Below are 20,428 nucleotides of genomic sequence, written 5' to 3' on the forward strand. Positions count from 1 at the left end.
TCTCCTTTTCATTATGCTTTCACTCTCCATTTTGATTATGGCAAGTTATGCAAATCAAGCTAGAGAAAAGATTTAATTTAATCAACTGTGGGTTTGCTTACAGTAATTTGAATATTAGCTTCCATCTACATGTAAGAGACTAGAGAGATGAGAACCTGTTGCTATGCACTGGGACCAATTTCTGATGCTGTCCTGGCTGATTAACCTTGTCAGATCTCCATGCAGGCTCAAGGTTATATTTGTTGCTTTGTGAGCCCTGGAGAAAGATACCCAACTTCCTGGTTTCTGTGCCTGTGCCTGGGGTGCTTCTAAAAACTGGCTGCTCTTTTAGCCACTCACAGAGAGAGAAAGAGGTTTCTCTCAACCTAGAATTCTCCATTCATTCCAGGGAAGTTTCTGCATTCTTAGCATTCCAGGCCAGAGGTATCCATCCCCTGAGGACAAATGAGAGACTAGGTTAGGATATTTGAAGCTGTTAGCAACCTAGGAGACAGAAACTTTCTCCAAGTTGCAAATGACCCCAGCGTGCTCCACTGACAAGGCAGCAGAGGAAAGCTAAGAAAGGTAGTTCCTCAGGGCCACCCTTTAGCTAATCCTAAACAAAATTTTCATTTCTTCCAAGTACTAACATTGCTTTTTGTAGGAGAAAGAAGGAGAGGGGATTTCACAGGGTTTGTAAACAAATTTTCAGTTCATCTTAAAGGTACTGGGGGAAGTTTCCAGCACAGATGTTGTTTTGCTTTAGAAAGCTATAGATGTGTTCTTCATAGGAAGGCTGAAAAAATTCTAAACTAATTTTTTGCCGTCTTCTTTTTTTCCCTACCAAACTGGGTCAGGAAGAGAGTTTCATATTTTTGTTGCTGTTGCTACAGTGCCAAGTCAGAAGCAAAATGATTGGCTGAGATGAAGAGCTTAACAATTAACATTAAATACAGGCAGCTGGTTGTGTTTTGATTAAAAGCCACAATCAAGAAATCTGGCAATCTGGAATTTTGTGAGGGCCAAAGCTGTTTTTTTTTTTTTTTTTTTTTTTTAACTCTATTTGCACAGTTGCTAGTCTTTTGGAGTCTTTTCCTTTACTGTCAACTATGATTTTACCTGTTTAAAAAATTGGCAGAAATCTTCTGAGGTAATGCAATCAATGTTCCTTGGTGTCTGACATGGCCAAAGTTGAGCTTGTTGCTGGTGCTATGGTTTACAATTGTGCTCTATTTGGTGAAAATAGTGAAAATGAATGAACACCAAATGTATCTATCAGTTTGTTAGTGCAATGTTTAATTATGCTTTTCCTCTACTCAATTAATTGTTCGTAAATGTTTCAGAAAACAAAAAAGAATTTAACTTCATAATTATAGTGGCCCTGCTTTTCAGGAGGCAAATTGCATTTTGTTGCTTTTAGGGCCACCTTGTGGACAGTTGTACTTAGAAATTGGAAGTAAGGAATGGATTCATTTGGAAAGTGTAATATACTGTTAATGTAAATTTGGAATTCTAGTTATGAAATATGTGTAGGAAATATATGAAATTTTGTACAACATGGTGACTGTGGTTAATAATATAATGTATTCTTGAAAAATTGTGAGAAGAACATGTAAAATGTTCTCACCACAAAATAATAACAGTATGAAGTAATGCATATGTTAATTGGCCAGATTTAGTCATTCCACAATGTGAGTACTTCAAAACATCATGTTGCAGCTGAGCACAGTGGTAAATGTCTGCAATCCCAGCGACCTGGGAAGCTGAAGGAGGAGCATCACAAGCTGGATGCCAGTCTGGGCATTTAGTGATACCCTGTCTCAAAATAAAAAAATAAAAAGAATTGGGGATGTAATTCAGGTTGAATAATCCTTGGTTCAACCCACAGTACTTCAAAAAATGGGACCAACTAACCAACCAACTTCCCCACAATCCCATTTTGTTTTACATAGTAAAAACATATAATTTTATCTGTCAATATAAATAAAAGAGGAAAATAATTACTCTTTCTTGTATGCTGCTTCTGTAACAACCCCCCCCCAAATAAACCCAGAATAAAAAAGAAAAAATATATAGTAGTCCCTCTTACCTGCAATCTTTCTTTTTTCTGTTTCTGTTACCCATGGTCAACTATCATTCAACAATAGTAGTATTTGTTTTGACTCTTTCAAGAAAGACCATGTTTTACATAACTTTTATTCCAGTAATATCATTATAATTATTTTGTGAATTAAACTTTATCTATGAATGTATGTGTATATGGGAAAAAACCATAGTATCTATAGTGTTTGATGGTATTTGATGTTTCAGGCATCCACTGTGGGTTGTTTTTTTTTTTTTTTTTCGCTTAGTATTGGGGATTGAACCCAAGGATGCTCTACCATTGAGTTATATATCCCCACCCACCCTCTTTTATTACTAAGTTACCAAGACTGGCCTCAAACTTGCAAATCTCCTGTCTCAGCCTCCTGATTCGCTGGGATTGTAGGCATGTATCACTGTGCTCAGTCACTGGGGAATCTTAGAACATGTACCCAATGGATAAGGGGGATGACTCTATGTAGAAAATCCAGAATTTGTACTTTATTATAAATCATCTATATTTCTTTACATGTCCCCCATGTTCTGTGGCTGAGAAAGATGAGAGAGGACCTGTTTTCCAATTACCTCAGAATTTCAGATTTCTTCTCACTCTACCTCTCCCCCGGCCATGGCATATGGCTATGCAAGAGTGCTGACATGATCTTAGGGTGGTGGCAAGGAGACCTTGGGTCCCTGGGTACTGAACCCACATCTTTAGTTAAAGGTGAGCCATTCTCTGGACCTCTGCATGGAACCTGTCATGTGCAGCAGATTCCTTCTGGCTTCATGTTGCAAATGGGTCATGAGTCTCCATGCTCCACATAGACCAGATAATCTGTGACCTTTGGTCAGTATATGCTCTCTCAGAACCTTTGAATCTCTCTACTGAGGAAGGGACCAAGGGATGCCTCACCTCTATATATTCACAAATTCCTCTCTTGCAATGGGCAGCTCACTCGCAATCCCCACCTATACCCCCCTGGGTTGCCTCTTAGTTAATATAAGAGTCCCTCCACCTCACCCTGGACTTCAAACCAAATGACACTTTAGATCTCAACATTTTTAGGAATCTTTTTATTTTCTGAGAGCACTAGGGAAATGGAAAGAGATTTCCCTACATTATCTTTACTCTTCCTGCAAACCCAAACTTTCTCTCTCTCTCTCTCTGTCTCTCTCTCTGTCTCTCTCTCTCTCTCTCTCTCTCTCTCTCTCTCTCTCTCTTTGTCCTCCCTCCCTCTCTCTGCCTTTCTATTTCTCACATTCTCATGCTATTTTACTAAAATAATTAATGGCCATTATCATTTTTTCTTCTAGGACTCTTGTTTTGCTTTTCTTAAATGCTATATTTTTCGAGCTCATAATTTTGATCCTATATACCTAGGTTAATGGTTTTTTGATCAGTTCTATTTTTATTCAACTCTAGAGTTATTTTTGAACATGTTACATTGCAATGGAGATTCATCTATAAAAGGCCACAGGTGGGCTGGGGCTATAGCTCAGTGGGTAGTAGTGCTTGCCTTGCATGCACTAGGCCCTGGGTTCAATCCCCAGCACCAAAAAAAAAAAAAAAAAAAAAAAAGCCACAGGCTTTTGCTTTTGTGTTATGTGTATATAGTATTGTCTAATGTGTTGTCTATGTATGTACTTGATAACAAAATTGACATAAATAATGAATGCTCATAAAATTAAAATTTTAAAAATGGAGCCAGATACCCATGTGATTTAAAAGGTTAAATTTAAATTGGGTAAATAAATGGAAGTAAAATGTCTTTGAAATTACCTACCTCACAAGTCTCTAGGTGGTCATATTAATAAAATGTTGATGTTTATAAAATGTCTAATATCAATTGTTTTTAGGACTTTTCTTCCATAGGAAAGAGATGGCAGATACTATTCAATGCACTTGTCTGATATCTTGTTAAATCAGTAGATTTGACAAGTATGAGATTAATCAAATGTGTTTGTTAGAGACATCTGATTAATTTACAAAGTTAAAATGCTAACTGTTAAATGCTCTGTCAAGTACTCTTAACTCCTTAAATTCCATGGTGTAACATAATTAGACATTATTGGTGTTTTCATAGATTGGTAAAATTGCCTTGTATCATCACTAAAAACAATATTACTAAGACTTAAGTTCTAACAGGTATAATTCTATATACAAAGGGATCCAAAAATTTCAACTGTGTTTCAATTAGAGTACTGTACATAACAAAACATTTCATCTTATTAAAATGGAGTAATTGATCTAAATTCAAAAATTTCATAAGAGTTGTTTCAGAATGTGAACAATAGGGGACACAATCTAAAATTCTCTGCAACCCCCACTCCCTCAGCTCAAAAATATTCGGCCTCTCTATTTGATTCCAGATCTCAAACCTTGCAGTCTTATTTTCTATTGCAACATAATCTGACCCCGATATAAGTTAGATAATGACTCCTCTTGGCCAGAGAACGGAACTTATACAACTTCTGTCACTGCAGCAAGCTCTTTCAGCCTTTCCTTGATTTATTTTTTGGATGTAATGTCATTATATTAACTAATATTCACATAGACTCAGGAAAAAAATACATGTAAACTTCGTAAAATGATATTTAAAGAGGAGGCAGAGATCAACTTCAGAACTAGAACACATTACCTAAGATTTGTAAAGAGCCCCACCTTACTTGAGATAAGGCTCTGCTTCCCACCCTGCTACATGTCAGAATGGCTCCAAAATAAGCCAGACTTCAGCTTATTTAAATTTATATTCAAAAGATTATTTTTTTGTTGTAAAATTACTGTGATCTCAAACAGGGGATATAATGTATAGCTCAGCCAAATTCAAGATAGTCATTACACAAACTAAATGTTTTACTGTCGTTAATTCCATTTTGTATTTTATTTGTAAATTCTATAACTGTTGCCTAATTAATGTTTTGCAGAAGTCCTACTTCAAGAACAAACTATCTAAAGTAATTTGAGATAATAAGCCATCACCTATAGGACAGATAAGATAGACCCCAATTAAATAAAAGGGGGTAAGTAACTGTAAAGTCATAAACATTAAAATTAAAGCCCAGTACTCTTACTTTATGATGGGTGAGACTGGCTGGCTGGATGTTTAAGACTGAATTTAGAGATTGAGATTAAAATATAGGGACCAAGAAAACCAATATTTGGTTCTTGCCCTCTATGTCAGCCGGAACCCAGGAAACGAGAAAAGTTTTCTAAGGAGCTTTGCAACTCTGGGCCACATGACCTCTTGATCAGGGAGATTAATGAGACCACTAAAGGATAAAAAGCCAATCAGTGCACCTGCTGCAAAGAGGATGGTCATTGAAAAAGGGAGACATCCCTGATGCTTCCAAAGGAAGCTACTGCATCAAGGAGACCCTACCTAGTGAATGGCACTAAAGGAGCTAAGAAGCTGCTTTCCAATTCTCCACAAGTAACCCCTGTGGGAACTCAGCTGACCCTTAACAACAGATAAGAACAAGGTCAATTTGACCAGCTTGATCTTGAATACCTAGCAAAACAGTTAAAACTAAAACATAGCCATTCCTGGGCATTTAAAAGAAGAAACAATAGTTAAACATATCTTAATATGTACACTTATGTTAGCCCCAAGAATAAGTAAGACTGGAGAAATTCTTTGGCAGGCGTGCCTGATAACCATCAAGAGAAACTGCCAGAGTCAGAAATTTTGGGTTGTTTTAAGGTCTACATATCTTCCTAAACAGGACCATGCCTAATCAGTTGCCTACAGAAGTTCCTACAAGATCAGATACACAAGTTCTGGACCTGATGGACACATACAAGTTCACCAACCAATCGGCCAATCAACTGTTTCTCCTCCAATACTACCAGCACCTGACACCCAAAGTGAAGACCTGTGATTCACTATTGACACCTCTGGCTCCAAAAACTCTGCTCCCACCTAAAGCCCTTCCTAATCCTCTTTTTTACAGGAATGAGACTTTTCATCCCTAACCAGCAGGAAGAAACTACAGAAGAAAGACCATCGTCCCACCCCCCGGTATCTACAAAAACAAAAAGGAAGGAATATTGACATCAGAACTGCTATTTTGCTGCCGCCATTATTCTGCCTCCCCCACACCACTTTAAAACCCAGATTGTTAGCCCATGAACTTCCTAGTCAGTCATTGGTCCATTGTTATTAGCCAGCGAAATTCCACTACTTAAGAATAGCTCCCCCACCATTTTCTCTCTCTCCTCACTCTTGCTACCTCTCTCTCTCTCTCTCTCTCCCTCACTCTCTCTCTCTATGTTCTCTCGATCTCATTTTCTCTCTCACCCTGCAGTCAGACACTCTGCCTGTCTGCTTAATAAAATCTCTTGTGTGAGTTCCCACATCTGAAGTAATGTCTGGGTGCTTTCAGTAAAAGCAAGAAAACTGAGAGAAACTGGTGCATTTTAATAGGGACCCAACTTCCCATTGCAAAGAGCTGAGCCCTCTCATAGACAGTCATTTGTCAATTAGTTCCTACACCAAAACAATATTGATATTTCTAAACAGTAAGACCTTAATTGTGCATTCCTTCCAAAACCTTCAAGGTTCCCCCCCAAAATCTGAAGTTCAGATTTCCAAGTTCCTTACAATAGATAACTTTACCTTTCCAGATATGCCTCCCATTACACTCTACTGGATTTTTTTTTTTTTTTTTTTTTTTTTTGTATACAAACTAGGTCAGCTTGCCCTGCTCTGTCCCTTCCCAGGACCCCACTCTGAACATCCATTTTTTTTTTCTTATACTACTTAGATTTCATTAACTCTCCCAGGCTCAATTCAAATTCATTCTCATCTTTCTCTAATTAATCACCCTCTCTCTTGTTTGAGTGTCTTTGACTTAGTAATTGTTACCTGTAGCTAGCCTGGAATCATCTATGTTTTCTAAGCATGTTCTCGCCTCAGAAATCCCAATTCACTTGTTCTGGGATAGGGTTTACATAGTTCTGAGAACACCCCAAATCTGAGGCTAGTTTACAATCTCATAGGTTTTATAGATTCTGTTGCTTTGTGCTAATCAGCTATCTCTTTGTGGGCAATAAGCTGTCTTGGCTGAGTCTGAAGGACCAGCTATTGAACTGGTCAGAGTGTGATGGTCATGCTTTTCCCCACAGTCTTCTTCATGTTCTAGATACTGTAGGGGCAAAGGGAGCTTCCTCTGCCATCTCTTCAGGTACAGCAGTTAAGCTTCTGAAAAACTTGTATTAAATTAACAGAAGACAATGATGTTTAATTTATCATTGTGCATGGGGCCATTGCATGAAGGAAAGTGAACACCCAAGCCCACTGTAACCTAAAACTTTTTATATCCCCTTTTCAAAAAAGGGAGTAGGTATATGTAGTAAAACTGGGAGAGAAAATGATGATGGAAAGAGCAAACAATCGGGCTCTCAGATGATCAGGTAATAGCTCGTCTGGACTCTATATAATATTCTAGTCTCATCCTCCTGTGGTGTATTGGTTGTTCCTGATATACAGGAATTCCAGGGAGGGTTTTCATGACACTTGGATTGTATCTGGAAGATCCATAGACAGAGGAGATTTAGGGGATGCCCTGCCTATGCTGTGCCCTTCATTTTGATGTCATCAGCACACCAATGGGATGACATTTCTTGGACTACTTCAATTTACCAGCCCTCTAGTTGTTCACAGAATGCTCTGGGGATTCCAGGATGTCAAGGAACACTAAGATTCCTGAATACTTCTCTTGATTTACTCAAGTTGGGAAGACTATAGGCAAGAACAGGAAAGTTTCTACCACTGGACTTCATACCTATAGCACCCTGATGGTATGTGGGATAAATATACACCCAGAAGAAAGAAAAATTGCCACAGAAGAGGAAGAAGTGGTAATTCATTAAACTAATTATCAACAAACAAAAATTAAAGTAATTGCATATATTTAAGGAGCATCTATCATGTATCTGACACTGCACTGGAGATTTGTGACAATAAAGCAGATGAACTGTGTCATTTCCATGGCTCATGAAAGAGGACAGACTAAAAATTCAAATGAATAAATACACAAGACAATTTCAGGTAGTGATGGGACACTAGATTGGCAGTGTACCACATGAAACAGAAAGGACTCTGGTGAAAGAGGAGTGGGGTTTGTTCTATGTGGAGTTGTGGCTCTCCATGGGGTGACATCAGTGGAGAATAAGCCCAGAGCCATGAAGGATAGAATGAGGTTCCTAGGGACCCACATGACAAGGCTGAGGGACCTTTCTCTGAAAACGAGACATAAGGCTTAGCAGAGGTTAGCTGCCTGGGGAAGGTAAGTAGGGACATGAACATAAGTGCCTGGGGCACGAAGGTCAAGGGTCTGATGTAGATTGTGAGCAGTTCAAGGCCAGGACAGTGTCAGTGGGTGCCAGGACAAGAAGCATGGAGGGCCTGGAGCACTGGAACTGCAGGGTTCTCTGTGAAAGATTTTCTCTGCTCCCACCTGCTCAGAATGTGAGCAGGAAAGTGATCCTAGCAGGGACCCTGGGGCACTAGGGTCCTCTCTGTATACAATCCTAAGGACTTGTATAAATTCCTATAGTCAGCAGTGGCTACAAATGAGCTAGTGAGTGCTCAGAGTAAGGAAATCGGTGTATGAGGAGAAATGTGATGGCTAGGTCAAGCTTACTCTGAAGCCTGGCTTGTTTTTATCTCTCTTATTGCAAGCATGTTGAGGCCTCAGATTCTTATATTCTGAGCACCAAGAAAGTGTCTCTGAAGTAGGAACTCAAGTTTCTATTTGATCGCTTTGACCTTGTGCTTTGTTTTTAATTTTTCTCCCATCTGAGGAAGCATTAAAATAAAAGCTGGTGTGTCAATCAGATTTATGTGGATAATTCAGTGGTTAATGAAATTAAGATTTTTTTTTTTTTCTTCCTGATCCTCTTGTAAGCACAACTTGGGTAATTTGCAATTATATCCAAGGAAGAATTAAGCAATCAGATGATGCAAATGAGCTTAAAATGATGCTCTTTGGGATTAAACGCACACAACTGCTCCATTACTGGAGTGTTGCCCAAAGTTTTTGTTTTAGTTGTCTAAGGTTAGTAACAAACCATCCTAAATCTTAGTGATTTGAAAGAACAAATATTTTATTATGTTTCCCTATTCTAGAAGTTAACAAGGTTTATTTGGAAGAAGTTTTTGCTCCATGCAGTTCTGCCTGGTGTACAGTTATTCAGGGGATCAATTGGGTTGAAATGGCACAGAGTTGACCTTTGCATGTCTGACCATTGACTGGGATCTTGGTTAGGACTGTTAGTCCTAGTTCTTTTTCATATGATCCTCTCCATGTGCAGCTTAGGCTTCCTCCTAGCCTGCCATCTCCATTCTAACAAGAGGAATTTAGAAGGAAGGAAAATTGTCAGTTCTCTTAAGGCTGAACTTACCTTCACTACATTCTGTTAGCCAAAGAAGAATGGGGCCAGCACAGATTCAAGAAGAGAGCAAACGAACTTTCCACTGTGAGAGTGGCATACATGTACTGGGCATCTCCATCTTTGGTAAAAACTATCTATCATACTTTTTACTCTGCCTGCCACTGTTCACATCCCTCCCAATTGTAAAGGAATTTCCTTCCTGAATTACCATCATGGTATCAGCTTAAAGTCCAGGATCTCATTAATGGGTCCAGATATGGGAAGAGACCTGTGGATATGACTTTCTGGTATGATCCCGTGAATACACAACTTCTCACATACAATGTGAGAAAGGAACAAGGAAACTGCAGTAAATGCTCCTATTCAAAAAGAGGAAAGACAATAGGCATGATTTTGACTACTTTGCTGTAATTCTGAAATCCAGTCAGACATAGGTTGCCAGTTTTTTGTTTGTTTTAAGTAGGTTCTAGTTCTGCTCCTGGATAGTGATTCTTTATAGCTTTTTTTTTTTTTTTTTTTTTGGTGCTAGGGATTGAACCCAGGGCCTTGTGCTTGCAAGGCAAGCACGCTACCAACTGAGCTATATCCCTAGCCGCCTCTATGGTTCTTGACTCAACTCTGAGAGTCATTCTTTATTTTTCACTGGGAATAATCTGTGCTTGCAGTTGAGTAGCTTTCTCAGCCTCCGCCTTCTCCACTTTTATGGAGAAGAAGCTTCTTTTTATTTTGAACTACTTTCATCTTCCTTTTGGTTCAGGTTAGTATGATTCTTATAAAGACTACAGATTTCTTGTATATCAAATTATAAATCTACTCCATTAAACAAATGCTATTCCTAGAAGTGTCTTTGAGACAGGCACCTCTATACCTTGGACTGAGAATCAGAATGCTGCAGATTAACTCCTTTAGGATTCTTGGGAGACCTATTGTCTATCTGAGAAGCTCTTTGAGACACTGTCTTAAATATTCCTGAAGTCTTACACCTGTATTTTTTATTTGAACTGTTTTTGGAGACAACATTTTACTTGTAGCAACATGAACTTAATTGGTCTTAAGGCCATGTTTCCCTTTGAGAACCTTTTGTTCTCCATGTTTTCTAAACTGTAAACTGAAAAAATTATTTTTTCTTTTCCTTTTGATTAATTATTCTTCCTCTTTATCTCTTTCTTTTTTATTTTTTTGGATTTTTTCACAGACAGCTAAATGAAGCCAGCTGTCACTTTTAACATTTTGCCTTTGCATTGGTCAGCTTTCTAGCACTAAACAAAAAATTGAGATGATTTTAAAGAAAGAAGATTGGGCTGGAGGTGTAAGCACTTTCCATGGTAGAGTGCTTGCCTAGCATGCACTAGAGGCACTGGGTTTGATTCATGGTACTACAAAGAAGAACAACAGCAAGAAGGTGGAGGAAGCTTGAGGGAGGTTTTGGAAGTTTCAGATCACGATTGGTGGTTTCTGTTTCTTTTGGGCCTGTGGCGAATCAGCACATCTTGGCAGGAGTGTGTGGTGGAATAAAATCGCTCAATTTTATGGTCATATATATATAAAGATCTATCTATCTATCTATCTATCTATCTATCTATCTATCTATCTATCTATCTATCTACCTACCTACCTACCTACCTAGGAGCAAAGCTGCTAAGGCATAGACCCAGTGGGGAGTACGACCAACGGGCTCCAGGCCAGGTGGTGGGATGCCTTTGACTTCCGATTCCTCCCACTTAGTGATTGCAATGGATGGGTTGGATGTTCTAGGTTGCGCACTTGCACCTCCGGGGCTTCCAGGGTTGACGTGAAGTGTAATACATGGGGAAGTACTTCCTGACCACAGACAAGGAATTGAAGAATCTGACCTGCTGGCGAATCCAGCCTAGCCAACAGAGCGGGCAGAGCACCACCCTCAGGTTTGGCGGGCGGCTTGGAAAACACTGTGGAGTCTGTGTAGCGGTGCACAACCGTGGGTAACTCCCTGATGGGTCCTCCTGACAATCTCTTGGAGCCCTCTTTGCACGGCAGCCTGTGCCCTACCTTTCCTTTGCACCCACATGCATTCCTGGACTGGAGAAGGAATAGCTGTTGCTCTAAGTTGTCAACCCCTATTTCATTCTCTTACGGTACACAACTTAATGAGAGGTGATTCCCGATCAGCTGGGAACCCGAGGATCTAAAAGGGGCCATAGGATATGAACTACAGTATAAAATCCCAAATCAGAAGTTGAAGGATTAACCATTGACCCATCTCACAGAAACGAAAAGAAACTATACATTGAAGTAAAATAGACAGACTTAATTATTTTTCTCCAAAAAATGAAAAACTGAGAAGAAAAAAATGAACAAATTTTAAAATCTCAGTTACCCTGAAATATTAGCATCATTTGTCTCGAGTATAATCTAAATGTCTAAATGTTTCATGCACTTGAGGACCAAAAGATGGAGTTGATTTTTTTTTTTTTTTTTTTTTAGGGTTATATATTTTTTTAAAAATTTTAATTAAAAATCATAAATTTACATAGGCAATGTTGTTTGATTCATTCTGTTATTTTATTCCCTTCCCCCCACCCCTCCCACCCCTCTTTTCCCTCTATACAGTCCTTCCTTCCTCCATTCTTACCACCCTCCTTATCCCTAACCCTAAACCTAACACTAACCCTAACGCTAACCCCTCCTACCCCCCCCCCCCCTTATATGTCCTCATCCGCTTATCGGCGAGATCATTCGTCCTTTAGTTTTTTGAGATTGGCTTATCTCACTTAGCATGATATTCTCCAATTGCATCCATTTGCCTGAAATGCCATAATTTTATCATTCTTCATGGCGGAGTAATATTCCATTGTATATATATGCCACAGTTTCTTTATCCATTCATCAACTGAAGGGCATCTAGGTTGGTTCCACAATCTGGCTATAGTGAATTGAGCAGCTATGAACATTGATGTGGCTGTATCTCTGTAGTATGCTGATTTTAAGTCCTTTGGGTATAGACCAAGAAGTGGGATAGCTGGGTCAAATGGTGGTTCCCTTCCAAGCTTTCTGAGGAATCTCCATACTGCTTTCCAGAGTGGCTGCACTAATTTTCAATGCCACCAGCAATGTATGAGTGTACCTTTTTCCCCACATCCTCGCCAACACCTATTGTTGCTTGTGTTCTTGATAATCGCCATTCTAATTGGGGTGAGATGGAATCTTAGGATAGTTTTGATTTGCATTTCTCTTATTACTAGAGATGTTGAACATTTTTTCATATATGTGTTGATGGCTTGTAGATCTTCTTCTGTGAAGTGTCTGTTCATTTCCTTAGCCCATTTGTTGATTGGATTATTTGTATTCTTGGTGTAGAGTTTTTGAGTTCTTTATAGATTCTGGAAAGTAGCGCTCTATCTGAAGTATGAGTGGCAAAGATATTCTCCCACTCTGTAGGCTCTCACTTCAGATTACTGATAGTTTCCTTTGCTGAGAGAAAGCTTTTTAGTTTGAATCTATCCCAGTGGTTGATTCTAGCTTTTATTTCTTGTGCTATGAGAGTCCTGTTAAGGAAGTCTGGTCCTAAGCCAACAAGTTGAAGGTTTGGACCTACTTTTTCTTCTATAAGATGCAGGGTCTCTGGTTTGATTCCGAGGTCCTTGATCCATTTTGAGTTGAGTTTTGTGCAGGGTGAGAGATAGGGATTTAGTTTCATTCTGTTGCATATGGATTTCCAGTTTTCCCAGCACCATTTGTTGAAGAGGCTATCTTTTCTCCATTGCATATTTCTGGAACCTTTGTCTAGTATGAGAAAATTGTATTTATTTGGGTTTGTGTCCATGACTTCTATTCTGTACCATTGATCTACCTGTCTATTTTGGTACCAATACCATGCCGTTTTTGTTACTATTGCTTTGTAATAGAGTTGAAGATCTGGTATTGCGATACCCCCTGCTTCGCTCTTTCTACTGAGGATTGCTTTAGCTATTCTGGGTTTCTTATTCTTCCAGATGAATTTCATAATTGCTTGCTCTATTTCTGTAAGGTATATCATTGGGATTTTAATTGGAATTGCATTGAATCTGTATAGCACTTTTGGTAGTATGGCCATTTTGACAATATTAATTCTTCCTATCCAAGAACATGGGAGATCTTTCCATCTTCTAAGGTTTTCTTGAATTTCTTTCTTTAGTGTTGTATAGTTCTCATTGTAGAGGTCTTTCACCTCTTTTGTGAGATTGATTCCCAAGTATTTTATTTCTTTTGATGCTACTGTGAATGGGGTAGTTTTCCTAATTTCTCTTTCTGAAGATTCATCACTTATGTATAAAAATGCATTGGATTTATGAGCATTGATCTTGTAACCTGCTACTTTACTGAATTCACTTATGAGTTCTAAGAGTTTTCTGGTGGAATTTCCTGGTTCCTATAAATATATAATCATGTCATCAGTGAACAGGGATAGTTTGAGTTCCTCTTTTCCAATTCGTATCCCTTTAATTTCTTTGATTTGTCTAATTGCTCTGGCTAGAGTCTCAAGACCAATGTTGAATAGAAGTGGTGAAAGAGGGCATTCCTGCCTTGTTCCAGTTTTTAGGGGGAATGCTTTCAGTTTTTCACCATTTAGAATGATATTGGCCATGGGCTTAGCATAGATGGCCTTCACAATGTTAAGGAATGATCCCACTACCCCAATTTTCTCTAGTGTTTTGAGCATGAAGGGATGCTGTATTTTATCAAATGCTTTTTCTGCATCTATTGAAATAATCATGTGATTCTTAACTTTTAGTCTGTTGATATGGTGAATGACATTTATTGATTTCCTGATGTTGAACCAACCTTGCATCCCTGAGATAAAACCCACTTGATCGTGGTGCACTATCTTTTTAATATATTTTTGTATGCAATTTGCTAAAATTTTGTTGAGAATTTTTGCATCAATGTTCATTAAGGATATTGGTCTGAAATTTTGTTTCCTTGATGTGTCTCTGTCTGGTTTAGGTATCAGGGTGATATTGGCTTCATAGAATGAGTTTGGGAGGGTTCCTTCCTCTTCTATTTTATGGAATACTTTGAGGAGTATTGGAATGAGCTCTTCTTTAAAGGTTTTGTAGAACTTGGCTGAGAACCCATCTGGTCCTATACTTTTCTTTGTTGGTAAGTTTTTGATGACTTCTTCTATTTCATTACTTGAAATTGATCTTTTTAAATTGTGTATGTCCTCCTCGTTCAGTTTAGGTAATTCATATGTCTCTAGAAACTTGTTGATGTCTTCGAGGTTTTCTGTTTTGTTGGAGTATAGATTTTCAAAATAGCTTCTAATTATGTTTTGTATTTCACTCGTGTCTGTTGTGATATTCCTTGTTCATTCCGAATTTTAGTAATTTGAGTTTTCTCCCTCTTTCTGTTTGTTAATGTGGCTAAGGGTTTATCAATTTTGTTCTCCCTCTTTCTGTTTGTTAGTGTGGCTAAGGGTTTCTCAATTTTGTTCATTTTTTCAAAGAACCAACTATTTAATTTGTTAATTTTTTCGATTGTTTCTTTTGTTTCAATTTCGTTCATTTCGGCTCTGATTTTAACTATTTCCTGTCTTCTACTACTTTTGGTGTTGGTCTGCTCTTCTTTTTCTAGGGTTTTGAGCTGTAGTGTTAAGTCGTTTATTTGTTGATTTCTACTTCTTTTGTTGAATGCACCCCATGAAATTAATCTTCCTCTAAGTACTGCTTTCATAGTGTCCCAGAGATTTTGATATGATGTGACTTTGTTCTCCTTTACTTCTAAAATTTTTTTTATTTCCCTCCTGATGTCTTGTGTTATCCATTCATCATATAATAGTGTATTATTTAATCTCTAGGTATTGGAGAAGTTTCTGTTTTTTATTCTGTCATTTATTTCTAATTCCAATCCATTATGATCTGATAGAGTACAAGGTAGTATCTCTATCTTCTTGTATTTGCTAACAGTAGCTTTGTGGCATAACATATGGTCTATTTTAGAGAAGGATCCATGTGCTGCTGAGAAGAAAGTGTATTCGTTCTTTGTTGGATGGTATATTCTATATAATTCGGTTAAGTCTAAATTGTTGATTGTGTTATTGAGATCTGTGGTTTCTTTATTCAATTTTCGTTTGGACAATCTATCCAGCAGTGAGAGAGGTGTGTTAAAATCGCCTAGTATTATTGTGTTGTGGTCTATTTGATTTCTGGACTTGAGAAGGATTTGTTTGATGTACATGGATGAGCCGATGTTTGGGGCATAGATATTTATGATTGTTATGTCTTGCTGATTTATCCTTCCCTTAAGCAGTATGTAATGTCCTTCTTTATCCCTTCTGACTAGTTTTGGCTTGAAGTCCACATTATCTGAAATGAGGATGGATACTCCAGCTTTTTTGCTGTGTCCGTGTGCATGGTATGTTTTTTCCCATCCTTTCACCTTTAGTCTATGGGTATCTCTTTCTATGAGATGAGTCTCTTGCAGGCAGCAAATTGTTGGACTTTTCTTTTTAATTCATTCTGCCAGTCTATGTCTTTTGATTGATGAGTTCAGGCCATTAACTTTCAGGGTTATTATTGTGATATGCTTTGCATTCTCAGTCATTTGATTCATTTTTGTTTTTTGACATGATTTGGTTTCTCCTTTATTTGGCTATTCCTTTAGGTTAGTTCTTCCCGTTGCTGATTTGCATCATTGTTTTTCATCTCTTCCTCATGGAATATTTAGCTGAGAATGTTCTGCAATGCTGGCTTTCTTTTTGTAAATTCCTTTAGCTTTTGTTTATCATGGAAGGATCTTATTTCATCGTCAAATCTGAAAGGAAGTTTTGCTGGGTATAAGATTCTTGGTTGGCATCTGTTTTCTTTCAGGGCTTGGTAAATGTTGTTTCAGGCCCTTCTAGCTTTTAAGGTCTGGTTTGAAAAATCTGCTGAAATTTTTATTGGTTTCCCCCTGAATGTAATTTGATTCTTTTCTCTCATGGCCTTTAAAATTCTGTCTTTATTTTGTATGTTAGGTATTTTCATAATAATGTGCCTTGGTGTGGGTCTGTTGTAATTTTGTATATTTGGAGCCTATAAGCCTCTTGTACTTGGTTTTCCATTTCATTCTTCAGATTTGGGAAATTTTCTGATATTATTTCAGTGAATAGATTCTTCATTCCTTTGGTTTGTTTCTCTAAGCCTTCCTCAATCCCAATAATTCTTAAATTTGGCCTTTCCATGATATCCCATAATTCTTACAGATTCTGTTTATGATTTCTTACCATCTTTTCTGTTTGGTCAACTTTGTTTTCAAGATTTAATATTTTGTCCTCAATATCTGAGGTTCTGTCTTCCAGGTATTCTATCCTATTGGTTCTGCTTTCTATGGAGTTTTTAACTTGGTTTATTGTTTCCTTCATTTCAAGGATTTCTGTTTGGTTGTTTTTCAATATCTCTAACTCTTTATTGAAATGATCTCTTGCTTCCCATATTTGCTCCTTTAACTGTTGATTGGTGCGATTGTTTAATGCCTGCATTTGCTCTTTCATCTCCTCATTTGCTTCTCTGATTGTTTTAATTATGTACATTCTGAACTCCCTTTCTGACATTTCTTCTGCTGTGCTGTCATTGGGTTTCATTGATATAGTATCTAGGTTTGTTTGGGACATTTTCTTCCCTTGTTTTCTCATATTGGTCAGGTGTCAGTGGGACTTTGTGATATTGCAGGATTCTTCTATTGGCTTATATTGTCCCTGTAGATTTCCAGTGTATCACCTTCCTGCCTTCAGTAGCCTGAAGTCTTGGAGTAACTTGATAATGCAGTGCTTCCAAGGAAAGCTGCCCCTAGTCCTCTACTGGTTCCAGGACTTGGAGCTGGCTCTTTGTGGAAAGGCTCTCACTGGGGGGTTTGTTTCCGAGAAGCTAGCCTGGAAAGGCGCTTCCCACCGGAGGGGGCCCGGCTGCGGGCTGCTTGGGGAATTCCCTGGCTGCCCTGTCCTGGTCCCTGAAGCAACCTGTGGGCAGGAACTCACCGCCCTGGTTCAGGGACTTGAAGCTTGGTTGTGTGCAGAAAGGCTCTCAGTGGGAGGCCTGCTCCGAGATGCTGGAGAATCTGGCCCTGTGGGAGGAGCCCACCACCGGAGTGCACAGGGCCGCCTGGGGAGGACTCTAGCTGCTCTGCCCTACTCTAATAAGCCACCCGAATCTGGGCCTGCCGCCCGGGCAGCGCTTCACTGGGTGGGGGAGACTCACCCCGAGGCTCTATTTTAGTCTGAGTCTCTCAATGCCTCCTCTTCTTGAATCCTGGGTTCTGGAGCGACTGGAGATGCAGTCACCCTCTAGTCCGCCATCTTGGATCGCCCCGTGGAAAAAGCCTGTGGCGGGGGGACCAGGGGGCAGGTCCGCCTGGAGAGGTTTCTGGCTGCCTTGCCCTGGTCCCAGAGGCTGCTTGCGGGCCAGAGGTCACCGCTGGCTTGGGGACTTGTGGCTGGCTCTGTGTGGAAAGGCTCTCACTGGGCGGTCTGCCCCGAGAAGCTAGCCTGGAAAGACGCTTCCCGCCGGAGGGGGCCGGGTGCGGGCTGCTTGGGGAAGTCCCTGGCTGCCCTGTCCTGGTCCCTGAAGCAATCTGCGGGCAGGAACTCACCGCCTTGGTTCAGGGAATTGAAGCTTGGTTCTGTGCAGAAAGGCTCTCACTCTGGAGTTGGTTTTTATCTTTAAAATGATATTGTCAATGATCTGATACAACTGTAAATATTCACTTGATGAAGATGCATGGACCTGTCTTTTGTTTGGACTAGTTTATGACAGTTCTTCAATCAGTTTTTATTTGAAAATTCAAATATTTAAAGAATATTGGGTTAAAAATAGCAATAATGTTGCACTTTCTCGGAAAATTTTACTTTGAAAAGTCTGCAGTTGGATTCCAATAATTTTCTCCAATCAAAGTGATTGATGTCAGTCTTCTGATAACTTAATTTTGAAGAATTTTATATTTACCTACAACTCCAGAAGATGGGAGAAAAAAAATGGTGATGCAAGAACTTTCTGGATGAAACTGGAAGTTGATGGAAAAGTGAACTTTGTATTTGAAAAAGTGCAAAATATGTTATAGTCACTGAAACAAAAGATCAAAGATAGGTCTGCCACAAATAAAGAATACATACAAGCAATGATTCTAGTGAATGAAGCAACTCTAAGTAACAATTCAACATTGATTAAAGATCCTAGGCCTGTGACTTGGAATGAATGGGAAAACAAATCAAATGTATTTTCCTCTTCATCATATGAAAACTTCTTCCCAGCAAACTGTATATTTCTGTCTAAGAAAATAAGGGAATTCTCCCTCTGGAAAATAGTTATAGACTTCAGGGGAAAAAAGTCATCTTTGAATTTATCTTATCAAAGTCATGGTTGCTCTGGTGCTTGTCTGATGAAAATACCACCAAATTTCAAACTCTCTACAGCTACCATTCAAGTGTCACTTCCAAAGACAACATGCAAAGACAAATTCTCATTCTTGTGCACTCCATATGAGTTATAGAACTTCTCATGGAAGAAGTCCATGAAATGTGGAGGAAGTCTTTCATTACTTGTTTGAGATAGAGTGTAACTTTTTTTTACAGATAACTTTTCTTTCAATACCTAGGTTCAGTTGACTTGGAATTACCCAAAACAAGAAGAAATTATTTCTGATGTGGATATTAGCAATGGAGTGGAATCAGTACCTATTTCTTTCTGTAATGAAATTGATAGTAGAAAGCTTCCACAGTTTAAGTACAGAAAGACTATGTGGCCATGAACATATTTTCTAAACAACTTTTCCAACATGTTCACGGATTCATGTGACTGTTCTGAGGGTTGCATAGACATAACAAAATGTGCACATCTTCCACTCACAGCAAGGAACGCCAAAAGTTGTCCTTTGTCAAGTAATAAAAATAACCACTGGATATAAGTAGAAAAGGCAAATACCTACTGGATACCTTGAGGATTTGTTGTAGGGTGTTTGTATCTTTTGAGCATTTATGAATGCAACCTGTTGTGCAAGTATAATCTACAAAGGTGTCAAAACTGAGTCATCCAACATGGTCCTCAAGTGAGGCTACAGGTGTTCAAAACTGAGAAGAAAGTATGGGGGGTATGCTGCTTAGATGACATTGACAGAGGGACATTTGTTTGCATCTATTCAGATTGCTAAATGGAGTTAGTCTTCAGAAACCTAATGCTGTTGATGAAGATGGAAGAGAATGTTAAGAAAAATATGTTTTCAAAAAAGAGGAAAATAGAAGTTACATGTTCAGATTGTGAGGTTGAAGTTATCCCACTAGAATTGGAAAAGCAACCTAGAAGTGCTAAAACTGAGGAATATCCACCTAAGTTTAGTAATAAATAAGAAGGGCCTATTATGGAGATGAGCTATAACAATATCTCAAGAACTCAGTATCATTCAGTTATTAGAAGTCCTAAATCCAAGACAGCCATTTTTCCACACAAAGGGAAAAAGATGGGATGCTGAGACTCATTGTCCTGAAGAATAAATTTTTTTTGACTTCCACTCCTGGATTATGTATCTTCTGATTTTTCTTAACATATAATTTTATATATAGATATACATACATATATATAAATGATTTGGTTTATCTTTGTCATATGAAAATATATTTAAGTATTCATTTCCTAATTGACCATCTTTAGGAAGTTTCCATTGGCAACCACAGCTATGAAATATGAGGAAACATGCAAATTATTTCTGCTTTATTGCTTTTATTTGCATTATAAATTATATATTTTTAAAAAATTGCATTTTAAACATTCAGTGCTATTACAGAGATTGCGATTTTTTCCTTTAGTATGTCTGATTTTTGACTCGGTAAGATTGTGCATGTTAAAGTCTGCAATTCTAATTCATTAATATTTATTGTTATATATCATCTTTGCTGATTATGCTACAGAATTATAATTCATTTTTATATTGATGGACATTTAGATAATCTGGGTAATCTCTTCTTCATCTTTTTGCTCCATCTCTTTT

At 38.4% G+C, this 20,428-nt stretch overlaps 1 pseudogene across 1 annotated transcript; it reads left to right on the top strand.

Moving 5' to 3' along the window:
* The first annotated feature begins 18,205 nt into the window (after nt 1-18,205).
* Nucleotides 18,206-20,019, top strand: LOC306645683 (histone-lysine N-methyltransferase SETDB2-like; annotated as a pseudogene). The gene has a single exon. The product of its transcript is annotated as a histone-lysine N-methyltransferase SETDB2-like (transcript).
* The last annotated feature ends 409 nt before the right edge of the window (nt 20,020-20,428 follow it).

Source organism: Sciurus vulgaris, assembly GCF_902686455.1.
Source record: "Sciurus vulgaris genome assembly, chromosome: 15".
Lineage (NCBI taxonomy): Eukaryota > Metazoa > Chordata > Mammalia > Rodentia > Sciuridae > Sciurus > Sciurus vulgaris.